Here is a 13,093-nt window from a genome sequence, read left to right as displayed (position 1 = left end):
CCTGCCCTGACAATGAGCCCGCCTGTCTGACCATTCTGCCTGCCCCTGACCTTGAGCCTGCCTGCCGCCCTGTACCGTTTGGACTCTGACCTGGTTTTGAACTCTTGCCTGCCCCTTGTTGCACAGTAAATAGAGACTCAAACCATCTGCCTCCTGTGTCTGCATCTGGGTCTCGCCCTGTGTTGTTATACATAATTATGAATGACGATAGGGTGTTTCAGACACAATTGTGCACTATAGCTGTATCATTTACAGTTTCACACCAGGAGAGTTCAACCAATGATGTCATTGGTTGATTGAGCCTGCTGTATGATCTAAAAATGAATGGATTCATGTTTTGTAACAATTATTGTGGCCTTTGTGTTTCGCCAATTGCACGATCACGCTTATTCTCTTATAATAGGGCCATTGCACTTGTCTCAACTATGTTCCTATCTGCCAGGACATTGCAGGATATCTAGGTTGAATCATTTCCCCTGGCTTTGTAAGGAGTACAGCCTGACAGGTGTCCTACTTCCTTTTCAAAACGGGGACGGTACTAGTTTACAGGTTCACTGTCTATCCGAGATTGCTAAATAGTTAGCTACGATGGCTGTTTCTGATGATTGCTCTTTCCAAGAAGAGCTGGACAACAAAACATTATTTGATGTTCTTTTACATAGGAACATACAGCCCTATTTATTTGAGCTGGAATACACTGGAGAGGAGTGGAGACAGCAAAAAATGATATCGCAAGTCCAGCAAGCAGCAGTCTAGACAAGCTGGACCAGAAAACAGAACAGCAATAATCAAATGAGTAAGCCGTTTTGCTGTCGGTAGCTAGCTAGCAATATAAGCTCTCTTTTTTACACGAGGCAGGGTTGTTCAGTACAGTAAAATTGTGATTGATTCGGCCATAATGGGGCTTGCTAGTACCACTACAAGGCAAGCTAGCCAGGTTTAGCTAGCGGTGTATTTACGGTACCTAAAATCTACTGAGGTCTAACATTATAGCTAGGTAACCAACCTTAGTGCCTCTCATTAGGAGCAAAACTCCATATTAGTCTTGGAGTAACTGTATCTGTCTGTTGTAGCTACTGTAGCTAACGTGTCTGTGAGAAGTCTCATATTCTACACCATGTTGCTACAGTAATGAATACAGACAGTACACAACGATTGTCCATGAATGTGTAATACCGTTCGTCTTTCTCTCACAGACAATACCGTTTGGATATAAAGAAGTTGATGACGATCTAGATATGTGAAAAGTCCCATAACAACAATCTCGCCTTGCATCAAAGTGACTCCGAACACCTCACTGCCCACACAAAAACACCATATACAAGTATTCCCTTGGTAAAACTGTAGTAACATATTTTGTCCAGAATGTTGCTGCTACCATCTCTTATGACCGAAAATAACTTCTGGACATCAGAACAGCGATTACTCACCACGAACTGGAAGAAGCTTTTTCCTTTAATGAGTCCGACGAGAAGAATATACTGCTCTCCTGGGAAAAGGCCCACATCTCCGTCATTTGAAAAGACGAAGGAAAAGAGGAAGCAGATTGGGCTGCCTTCTGAGAATCTGTAGGCGAGCGAGTAAACTCCCACTGCCATCCATCCTACTTTGATGACCTACAATTACGATTATCCTACCAACGGGACATTAAGAACTGTAATATCTTAAGTTTCACCGAGTCGTGGCTGAATGACAACACGGATAATATAGAGCTTGCGGGATTTTCCATGCACCGGCAGAACAGAGAAGCTACGTCTGATAAGACGAGGGGTGGGGATGTGTGTCTATTTGTCAATAACAGCTGGTGTGCGATGTCTAATATTAAATAAGTCTCGAGGTATTGCTCGTCTGAGGTAGAGTACCTTATGATAAGCTGTAGACCACACTATCTACCAAGAGAGTTTATCATCTATATCATTTGTAGCTGTCTATTTACCACCACAGACCGATGCTGGCACTAAGACCACACTCAACCAACTCTAAAAGGTCATAAGCAAACAAGAAAATGCTCATCCAGAAGCGGCAGTCCTAGTGGCTGGGGACTTTAACGCAGGGACACTTAAATCAGTTTCACCAAGTTTTACCAGCATGTGCAACCAGAGGGAAAAAAAATTCTAGACCACCTTTACTCCACACACAGAGATGCATACAAAGCTCTCCCCGCCCTCCATTTGGCAAATCTAACCATAATTATATCCTCCTGATTCCTGCTTACAAGCAAAAAGTAAAGCAGGAAGTACCAGTGACTCGCTCAATAGAGAAGTGGTCAGATGACACTGATGCTACGCTACAGGACTGAGTCTGTAATACCTACATGTTTCAAGCAGACCACCATAGTCCCTGTGCCCAAGGAAGCAAAGGTAACCTGCCTAAATGATTACCTCCCCGTAGCACTCACATCAGTAGCCATGAAGTGCTTTGAAAGACCAGTCATGGCTCACATCAACAGCATCCCCCCAGATACCCTAGACCCACTCCAATTCGCATACCACCCCAACAGATCCACAGATGACACAATCTCAATCACACTCCACACTGCCCTTTCCCACCTGGACAAAAGGAACACCTATGTGAGAATGCTGTTCATTGACTACAGCTCAGCGTTCAACACCATAGTGCCCTCAAAGCTCATCACTAAGCTAAGGACCCTGGGACTAAACACCTCCCTCTGCAACTGGAACCTGGACTTCCTGACGGGCCGCCCCCAGGTGGTAAGGGTAGGCAAAGGTCAGAGAACTGGCAATATGGCGCCAGGACAACAACCTCTCCCTCAATGTGAGCAAGACAAAGGAGCTGATTGTGGACGACAGGAAAAGGCAGGCCGAACAGGCCCCCATTAACATCAATGGGGCTGTAGTGGAGCGGGTCGAGAGTTTCAAGCTCCTTGGTGTCCACATCACTAACAAACTATCATGGTCCAAACACACCAAGACAGTCAAGAAGAGGGCACGACAAAACCCTTTTCCCCCCTCAAGAGACTGAAAAGATTTTGCATGGGTCCTCAGATTCTCAAAATGTTCTACAGCAGCACCAGCGAGAGCATCCTGACCGGTTGCATCACTGCCTGGTATCGCAACTGCGCGGCATCTTACCATAAGGCGCTACAGAGGGTAGTGCATACGGCCCAGTACATCACTAGGGCCAAGCTTTCTGCCATCCAGGACCTATATAATAGGCGGTGTCAGAGGAAAGCCCATAAAATTGTCAGACTCCAGTCACCCAAGTCATAGACTGTTTTCTCTGCTACCACATGGCAAGCGGCACCAAAAGGTTGCTTAAGAGCTTCTACCCCCAAGCCATAAGACTGCTGAACAATTAATCAAATGGCCACCGGACTATTACATTGATCCCCTCTCCATTTGTTTTGTACACTGCTGCTACTCGCTGTTTATCTATACATATGCACCACCCCTACCTACACGTACAAATTACCTCAAGTAACCTGTACCCCCGCACACTGACAGTACCAGTACCCCCTATATATAGCCTCGTTATGTTAGTATTATTTTTTACAGTAGTTTATTTGGTAAATATTTTCGGAACTCTTCTTGAACTGCACTGTTGGTTGAGGGCTTGTAAGTAAGCATTTCAGGGCATTTATTATAAGTATTAGTAGTATATTTTTATTCTACTGTATATAAATTGCCATAACTGTTCCTGCATACTGCAGAGTACACTCCCCTAGGTCTCCAGAGCAAATAAACTTTGTCTTGAATACAAGCAATGTCTACTTATTTACTATATATCTTTTCTTTATTTTTACATTCTTTGTCATTTAGCAGACTAATCTGTCAATCTTACTATTGACAGAACAATCTACTTACTATTGACAGACTAATCTACTGTCAATCTACTTACTATTGACAGACTAATCTACTTACTATTGACAGACTAATATACTGTAATCTGACAGACTAATCTGTCAATCTACTTACTATTGACAGACTAATCTACTGTCAATCTACTTACTATTGACAGACTAATCTACTGTCAATCTACTTACTATTGACAGAATCTAATCTACTGACAGACTCAATATTGACTAATCTTGACAGACTAATCTACTACTGACAGACTAATCTACTGTCAATCTACTTACTATTGACAGACTCAATCTACTTACTATTGACAGACTAAATCTACTTACTATTGACAGACTAATCTACTGTCAATCTACTTACTATTGACAGACTAATCTACTGTCAATCTACTTACTATTGACAGACTAATCTACTGTCAATCTACTTACTATTGACAGACTAATCTACTGTCAATCTACTTACTATTGACAGACTAATCTACTTACTATTGACAGACTAATATACTGTTTTATTGAAACATGTTTACTTGCCAACAAATTAAAGTTTAAATGATACACCAAGTCCAGGCATACATGTTTTGTGCAGTAAGACATTCGCTAGTTTATCCAAATACATTTCATGAATATCACAATTAATTGACCCAGAAGTTGAAGTCAACACTTTTCTGATACAGCTGGAATCATTTACCCACTTGACAGTATACTTATATATGCTGTATGTACAACAACTAGCAATATCTATACCACAATGTAGTTGTGAGCATACTAGGCATTCTATATTATACTACAAAATATGGATGTTGTGTTGCTTGAATGTTCCAGGCAGGTTCCAGAATGCTCTTCAGGAGGTGAACCTTTTCTTGTGTTGAGTAATGGCAGCTGGTTTAGCAGGCTTTGGCACTGTTGGCAGGGATATTGGGTTTGGGGAGCTATAATTCAGGCTCCTTGTAGACAACCGGCAGGTCTTTTCTGCACGCCACAGCCAGGTGGACAAGCCTCTCGTACCCTTTCTTTACCACCCAATGCTTCGACCTCTTGCAGATTATTTGTTTGTGCTTAAAGTCTCCTGGAAGGACATGAATACAGATCATGAGGATATGTAATCATACAATAAACCATGTTCATTTGTAAACAAAAAAGGGTACGGTTGACTGGTATGTGTTTTGTTTCACTCAGAGTCAATAATTCAGAAAGATGTGAAAGGTTTGAGGGGGGCTTGACTTGTAGACAATCTAGTTGTGTATTGTTGTGTATGAGCACCTACAGTAGTGTGGTTGAGTAGACAAGCACTTCCAACAATAGAGTGAATAGGCTAGAAGAGAATACTAACAGCCCCTCTCCACCATGCCAAAGAACTGACTGTTGTAGACAGTTCAGTGTATTGGTGATTTTGTTTTCTCAAGAGGGTATTGTGCTTTCATAAATACCTTTTGCTGTTCTGGCTTGTTTCAAAGTCAGATGATTGAGTTTATTCCAGGCTGAAAGCTTTCATCCAATGAGTCTACAGGCTCTGTACTACCAACGCTGGTGTCAAGGTCAACAGCAGCAGGGTTCGTCTGTAGGACACACTGCAGTCAGTGATTAGCTCACAATTTACTACTTTGTCCCCATCAATACACACTCAAACAAGGTACTATATCCACCCACCCCCCTCAAATCAATAGATAATGCATACTAACCTTCACGCTCACAATATCCACCCTAACAGACATCAGTCAGTCACGCACACCATCCCCTCCTAACCAGCCCCCCTTTAGACTTCATAATACAGAGAACTACAGTAGGACTCGAGTTGCAGCCTACTTGTAAACACACCATCAATTGCAAGTTTATGCCTAGCTCCAGTACTTTTGTTTTCTCATCATGGAAAAATCTTGTCGATTTTAGTAAGGTGACTTACACTAGTTGCTGGTGCTGAGCTTGATGCCTCTGCAGATGTTGATGGGATCGGACTCTAAATAGAACAGTCATATTAGCCTCTGCGGTAGTTAGCTAGCTAGCTAACGTAACCTAACGAAGCTAACGTTAGCTTGCAAAGCTACAAAGCATATCGGCACATAACAGCTGGCTAATGACATTGACATGCTTTGGTATGTCTAACCAGCACATTATGAAATGTAGCTAGCTAGATTTTTTTTAGGTAAACAAATGTAGTTTGACGCTAGCTAACTAGCTACGTTACCTCAGCTTGACTTATTTTGTGCTTCAATGTTGGCTGATCAGATGCCTTCCTCTTTGAAATGAAGGGGGGGGGGGGAATCTATGGAATAGCATCACTTTTCAACGATCGACGACATGGCAACCCCCATCAGTTGAGACTTTAATTCAATTTCGAAATCCTCTGGCTGAAAGTGCTGGCTACAAACACAGGCATTTTGATATTTACCATATCAACTGGATACACCTCCAGGGGGCGGTACTACATCCGGAAATCACAATGAATTATGGATATTGTGGTTTGCTTACAACCAGGAAATGTAGCTGGCCCGTTTCTATTGGTGAGATACAGAAACGCTCGCATTTTCGTGTAGTGAGAAAATTCTAAATTGTTATGACACATATGATATGTTAACATATTAATGGACATATTTCGTGAAATAGAGCCGTTTTACAGCTGCACCATTGAGAGCATCACGGGTTGCATCACTGCCTGGTATGGTCAACTGCTCAGCCTCCGACCGCAAGGCACTACAGAGGGTAGTGCGTACGGCCCAGTACATCACCGGGGCCAAGCTTCATGCCATCCAGGACCTCTATACCAGGTGGTGTCAGAGTAAGGACCTAAAAGTGTTGTATTTTAATAAAACTGCATTGTTGGTTGGTCTACACCTGTTGTATTCGGTACATGTGACAAATAAAATTTTATTTTTCTCCTAGCAGAACTTGGCTAGGTGAAGTGAACGTCTGTGCCTCACACTCCATTAAAATACATTTGCTCGAAAAATGGGGGGTGCTGTCAATAATACTGTTGGTCTCTCTTCACACAGTAGCCAGTATACACTTCCTCAAAATAGATAACTCAAGGAATCTGTCATTAATTCTGATGTTTTACCTAGGTCTTAGTCACACAATTTTACATTTAACTAAGATGATTGGTGCAGTATTTCTCAAGTGAAAAAATGTACATGAAAATGAGTCATCTCTCTTTGAATGACAACAAACACTTAATTGAAGGATCCCTACTGTTGACCAATCACAGATGAAGGGGCGAGAAAGACACACAAAGACCACCATTTTACAGGAATTAGTCAAAGTATTTCAGGTGTCAAATGACGTGAGCATTATTGAATTGTTTTTCCTCACAGACAACGGAGAGAGAGAGAGAGGGAGGGAGAAAGTTAGAAACTACCTAAATTATCACTTGTCATACATGCTCTACGTTCTCTCTTTTCAGTCCTACACTGTCAAATAAAACATCCCCACGCACATAATCTGCATCCCATATGGCAGCCTATATAGTGCACTACTTTTGACCAAGGCCCATGGGGCTCTGGTCAAAAGTAGTGCACTATATAGGGGATAGGGTGCCATTTCTGACAGAGTCAGTGGAAATTGACACGGTTGTTCTGGAAAAACGTTATGCATCATATCAAGGTATCATAAATTCAACAGTTGTTAATATTGTTAGCATTATTTAAGACTGTTCTGTGTCATTTGTGATTAGGTTTAAATAACAGCATAGTTATACAGTTGCTCATGGCACAGAAGAACCATAGGGCCCTGGTCAAAAGTAATGCACCGTGTAGGGAATAGGGTGCTATTTGGGGCGGCCCTAGTGATTAAATTCACCATACTATTCTGGTGACCCTGAGCTACTTCATACTACTTCATAGAGCAGTGACCAAAACTGCAGTGCAAGGAGGACATGTCCAGTCTCCCTCTATTTTCCTTTCCTCCTGCTGTCACTAAGAGATGAAAGAGTGGTAGATGGAAAGAGACAGACCGAGACGGAATGGAAAGAAAAAGAGAGGAAGCGACAGGGGTGGAGAGAGAGGAAGACAGGGGTGGAGAGAGGAAGCGACAGGGGTGGAGAGAGAGAGAGAGAAGCGACAGGGGTGGAGAGAGAGAGAGAGAAGCACAGGGGTGGAGAGAGAGAGAGAGGAAGCGACAGGGGTGGAGAGAGAGAGAGAGGAAGCGACAGGGGTGGAGAGAGAGGAAGAGACAGGGATGGAGAGACAGAGAGGGGAAGAGACAGGGATGGAGAGAGAGAGAGAGGAAGCGACAGGGGTGGAGAGAGAGGAAGAGACAGGGATGGAGAGACAGAGAGGGGAAGAGACAGGGATGGAGAGAGAGAGAAGGAAGACAGGGATGAGAGAGAGACACAGGGATGAGAGAGAGAGGAAGACAGGGGTGGAGAGAGAGAGAGAGAGAGGAAGCGACAGGGGTGGAGAGAGAGGAAGAGACAGGGATGGAGAGAGAGAGAGGAAGAGACAGGGATGGAGAGAGAGAGAGAGGAAGAGACAGGGATGGAGAGAGAGAGAGGAAGAGACAGGGATGGAGAGAGAGAGAGGAAGAGACAGGGATGGAGAGAGAGAGGAAGAGACAGGGATGGAGAGAGAGAGAGGAAGAGACAGGGATGAGAGAGAGAGGAAGAGACAGGGATGAGAGAGAGAGGAAGAGACAGGGATGAGAGAGAGGAAGAGACAGGGGTGGAGAGAGAGAGGAAGACAGGGGTGGAGAGAGAGAGAGAGGAAGCGACAGGGGTGGAGAGAGAGGAAGAGACAGGGATGGAGAGAGAGAGAGAGGAAGAGACAGGGATGGAGAGAGAGAGGAAGAGACAGGGATGGAGAGACAGAGGGGAAGAGACAGGGATGGAGAGAGAGACAGGGATGGAGAGAGACAGGGATGGAGAGAGAGACGGAAGAGACAGGGATGGAGAGAGAGAGAGGGGAAGAGACAGGGATGGAGAGAGAGAGAGGAAGAGACAGGGATGGAGAGAGAGAGAGAAGAGACAGGGATGGAGAGAGAGAGAGAAGAGACAGGGATGGAGAGAGAGAGGAAGAGACAGGGATGGAGAGAGAGAGAAGAGACAGGGATGAGAGAGAGAGAGGAAGAGACAGGGATGGAGAGAGAGAGGAAGAGACAGGGATGAGAGAGAGAGAAGAGACAGGGGTGAGAGAGAGAGGAAGCACAGGGGTGGAGAGAGAGAGAGAGAGAGGAAGCGACGGGTGGAGAGAGAGGAAGGATAGGGGTGGAGAGAGAGAGAGAGAGGAGCGATAGGGGTGGAGAGAGAGGGGAAGCGACGGGGGTGGAGAGAGAGGGGAAGGATGGGTGGAGAGAGAGAGGGGAAGCGACAGGGGTGGAGAGAGAGAGAGGAAGCGACAGGGGTGGAGAGAGACAGGGATGGAGAGAGAGAGAGGAAGAGACAGGGATGGAGAGACAGAGGGGAAGAGACAGGGATGGAGAGAGAGACAGGGATGGAGAGTGAGACAGGGATGGAGAGAGGGGAAGAGACAGGGATGGAGAGAGAGAGAGGGGAAGAGACAGGGATGGAGAGAGAGAGGGGAAGAGACAGGGATGGAGAGAGAGAGAGGGGGAAGAGACAGGGATGGAGAGAGAGAGAGAGGAAGAGACAGGGATGGAGAGAGAGAGGAAGAGACAGGGATGGAGAGAGAGAGAGGAAGAGACAGGGATGGAGAGAGAGAGAGGAAGAGACAGGGATGGAGAGAGAGAGGAAGAGACAGGGATGGAGAGAGAGAGAGGAAGAGACAGGGATGGAGAGAGAGAGAGGAAGAGACAGGGATGGAGAGAGAGAGAGGAAGAGACAGGGATGGAGAGAGAGAGAAGAGACAGGGATGGAGAGAGAGAGGAAGAGACAGGGATGAGAGAGAGAGGAAGAGACAGGGATGAGAGAGAGAGGAAGAGACAGGGGTGGAGAGAGAGAGGAAGCGACAGGGATGGAGAGAGAGAGAGAGGGAAGAGACAGGGATGGAGAGAGAGAGAGAGGAAGAGACAGGGGTGGAGAGAGAGAGAGGAAGCGACAGGGGTGGAGAGAGACAGAGGAAGACAGGGGTGGAGAGAGAGAGGAAGCGACAGGGGTGGAGAGAGAGAGGGAAGCGACGGGTGGAGAGAGAGAGGAAGCGACAGGGGTGGAGAGAGAGAGGAAGAGACAGGGGTGGAGAGAGAGAGAGGAAGAGACAGGGGTGGAGAGAGAGAGAGAGAAAGCGACAGGGGTGGAGAGAGAGAGAGAGAAGAGACAGGGGTGGAGAGAGAGAGAGGAAGAGACAGGGATGAGAGAGAGAGAGAGAGAAGAGACAGGGGTGGAGAGAGAGAGAGGAAGAGACAGGGGTGGAGAGAGAGAGAGAGAGGAAGAGATAGGGATGAGAGAGAGGAAGAGACAGGGATGAGAGAGAGAGGAAGCGACGGGTGGAGAGAGAGAGAGAGGAAGACAGGGGTGGAGAGAGAGGAAGGATGAGAGAGAGGAAGCGATAGGGGTGGAGAGAGAGAGAGAGGAAGCGACAGGGGTGGAGAGAGAGGGGAAGCGACGGGTGGAGAGAGAGAGGGGGAAGCGACAGAGAGAGAGGGGAAGCGACAGGGGTGGAGAGAGAGAGGGGAAGCGACGGGTGGAGAGAGAGAGGAAGCGACAGGGGTGGAGAGAGAGAGAGAGGAAGAGACAGGGGTGGAGAGAGAGAGAGGAAGCGACGGGGTGGAGAGAGAGAGGGGAAGCGACAGGGGTGGAGAGAGAGAGGGGAAGCAACAGGGGTGGAGAGAGAGAGAGGAAGCGACAGGGGTGGAGAGAGAGAGAGAGGAAGAGACAGGGGTGGAGAGAGAGAGAGAGGAAGAGACAGGGATGGAGAGAGAGAGAGAAAGAGACAGGGATGGAGAGAGAGAGGAAGAGACAGGGATGGAGAGAGAGAGGGAAGAGACAGGGATGGAGAGAGAGAGAGGGAAGAGACAGGGATGGAGAGAGAGAGAGGAAGAGACAGGGATGGAGAGAGAGAGGGAAGAGACAGGGATGGAGAGAGAGAGAGGAAGAGACGGATGGAGAGAGAGAGAGGAAGAGACAGGGATGGAGAGAGAGAGAGAAGAGACAGGGATGGAGAGAGAGAGAGGAAGAGACAGGGATGGAGAGAGAGAGGGAAGAGACAGGGATGGAGAGAGAGAGAGGAAGAGACAGGGATGGAGAGAGAGAGAGGAAGAGACAGGGATGAGAGAGAGAGGAAGAGACAGGGATGGAGAGAGAGAGGAAGAGACAGGGATGAGAGAGAGAGGAAGAGACGGGTGGAGAGAGAGAGGAAGCGACAGGGGTGGAGAGAGAGAGAGAGAGGAAGCGACAGGGGTGGAGAGAGAGAGAGAGGAAGCGACGGGTGGAGAGAGAGAGAGAGGAAGCGACAGGGGTGGAGAGAGAGAGAGAGGAAGCGACAGGGGTGGAGAGAGAGAGAGGAAGAGACAGGGGTGGAGAGAGAGAGAGAGGAAGAGACAGGGGTGGAGAGAGAGAGAGGAAGAGACAGGGGTGGAGAGAGAGAGGAGAGGGGTGGAGAGAAGAGAGACAGGGGTGGAGAGAGAGAGAGAAAGCGACAGGGGTGGAGAGAGAGAGAGAGAAAGGACAGGGGTGGAGAGAGAGAGAGAGGAAGAGACAGGGGTGGAGAGAGAGAGAGAGGAAGAGACAGGGGTGGAGAGAGAGAGAGAGGAAGAGACAGGGATGGAGAGAGAGAGAGAGAGGAAGAGACAGGGATGGAGAGAGAGAGAGAGAGGAAGAGACAGGGATGGAGAGAGAGAGAGGAAGAGACAGGGATGGAGAGAGAGAGGAAGAGACAGCGGTGGAGAGAGCGAGAGAGGAAGAGACAGGGGTGGACAGAGCGAGAGAGAGAGACGGGTGGAGAGAGCGAGAGAGGAAGAGAAAGGGGTGGAGAGAGCGAGAGAGGAAGAGACAGGGGTGGAGAGAGCGAGAGAGGAAGAGACAGGGGTGGAGAGAGCGAGAGAGGAAGAGACAGGGGTGGAGAGAGCGAGAGGAAGAGACAGGGGTGGCGAGAGAGAGAGAGAAAGAGACAGGGGTGGCGAGAGAGAAAGAGAAAGAGACAGGGGTGGAGAGAGAAAGAGACAGGGGTGGAGAGAGAGAGGAAGAGACAGGGATGGAGAGAGACAGAGAGGAAGAGACAGGGGTGAGAGGTAGAGAGAGAGGAAGAGACAGGGGTGGAGAGAGAGGAAGAGACAGGGGTGGAAAGAGAGAGGAAGAGACAGGGGTGGAGAGAGAGAGGAAGAGACAGGGGTGGAGAGAGAGGAAGAGACAGGGATGGAGAGAGAGAGAGGAAGAGACAGGGATGGAGAGAGAGAGAGGAAGAGACAGGGATGGAGAGAGAGAGAGGAAGAGACAGGGATGGAGAGAGAGAGGAAGAGACAGGGATGGAGAGAGAGAGAGGAAGAGACAGGGATGGAGAGAGAGAGAGGAAGAGACAGGGATGGAGAGAGAGAGAGGAAGAGACAGGGATGGAGAGAGAGAGAGGAAGAGACAGGGATGGAGAGAGAGAGGGAGACAAAATGTAAAAAAATATAAAACAATTATAGAGTGTCATTTCCCCAAATTTGAGAGCTGTGGGTTGGCAGCGCACTACATTGCTGCCTGCCATAAGTTGAGGGACAGTGTCTGACAGACCAATCAACCTACACATGTACTCTACTGTATGCGTATTGTTATTGTTGAATGTATGGTTATTTTGACACTTGGTTATTGTTGTTACTGTTGTCCCGTTGACAATTTTGAATCTCATTTTGGGGAGAAGGAGAGAGAGAGAAAGAGGGGAAGAGACAGGGATGGGGAGAAGGAGAAAAAGAGACAGGGATGGGGAGAAAGAGAGAGAGAGAAAGAGATTAGAGGTCTACCGACTATTGGAGGACAAAAAAAGCCGATACCGATTAAATCGGCCGACTTTTAAAATGTATTTGTAATAATGACAATCACAACAATACTGAATGAACACTTATTTTAACTTAATATAATACATCAATAAAATCAATTTAGCCTCAAATAAATAATGAAACATGTTCAATTTGGTTTAAATAATGCAAAAACAAAGTGTTGGAGAAGAAAGTAAAGAGTGCAATATGTGCTATGTAAGAAAGCTAACGTTTGAGTTCCTTGCTCAGAACATGAGAACATATGAAAGCTGGTGGTTCCTTTTAACATGAGTCTTCAATATTAGCAGGTAAGAAGTTTTAGGTTGTAGTTATTATAGGAATTATAGGACTATTTCTCTCTATACCATTTGTATTTCATATACCTTTGACTATTGGATGTTCTTATAGGCACTTTAGTATTGCCAGTGTAACAGTATA

General features: G+C 46.7%; 1 long non-coding RNA gene across 1 annotated transcript; it reads right to left on the bottom strand.

Annotated features, from left to right (window-relative positions):
* Nucleotides 1–4,392: 4,392 nt before the first annotated feature.
* Nucleotides 4,393–6,237, bottom strand: LOC112226571. Its single transcript, XR_002949763.2, has 4 exons — nucleotides 6,003–6,237; nucleotides 5,721–5,774; nucleotides 5,248–5,376; nucleotides 4,393–4,886 (listed from the first exon to the last, which is right to left on the bottom strand). It is a non-coding gene; the product is annotated as an uncharacterized LOC112226571 (long non-coding RNA).
* Nucleotides 6,238–13,093: the final 6,856 nt, after the last annotated feature.

Source organism: Oncorhynchus tshawytscha, linkage group LG28 (assembly GCF_018296145.1).
Source record: "Oncorhynchus tshawytscha isolate Ot180627B linkage group LG28, Otsh_v2.0, whole genome shotgun sequence".
NCBI classification, from domain to species: domain Eukaryota; kingdom Metazoa; phylum Chordata; class Actinopteri; order Salmoniformes; family Salmonidae; genus Oncorhynchus; species Oncorhynchus tshawytscha.
This window is presented reverse-complemented; position numbering and strand designations above follow the sequence as displayed.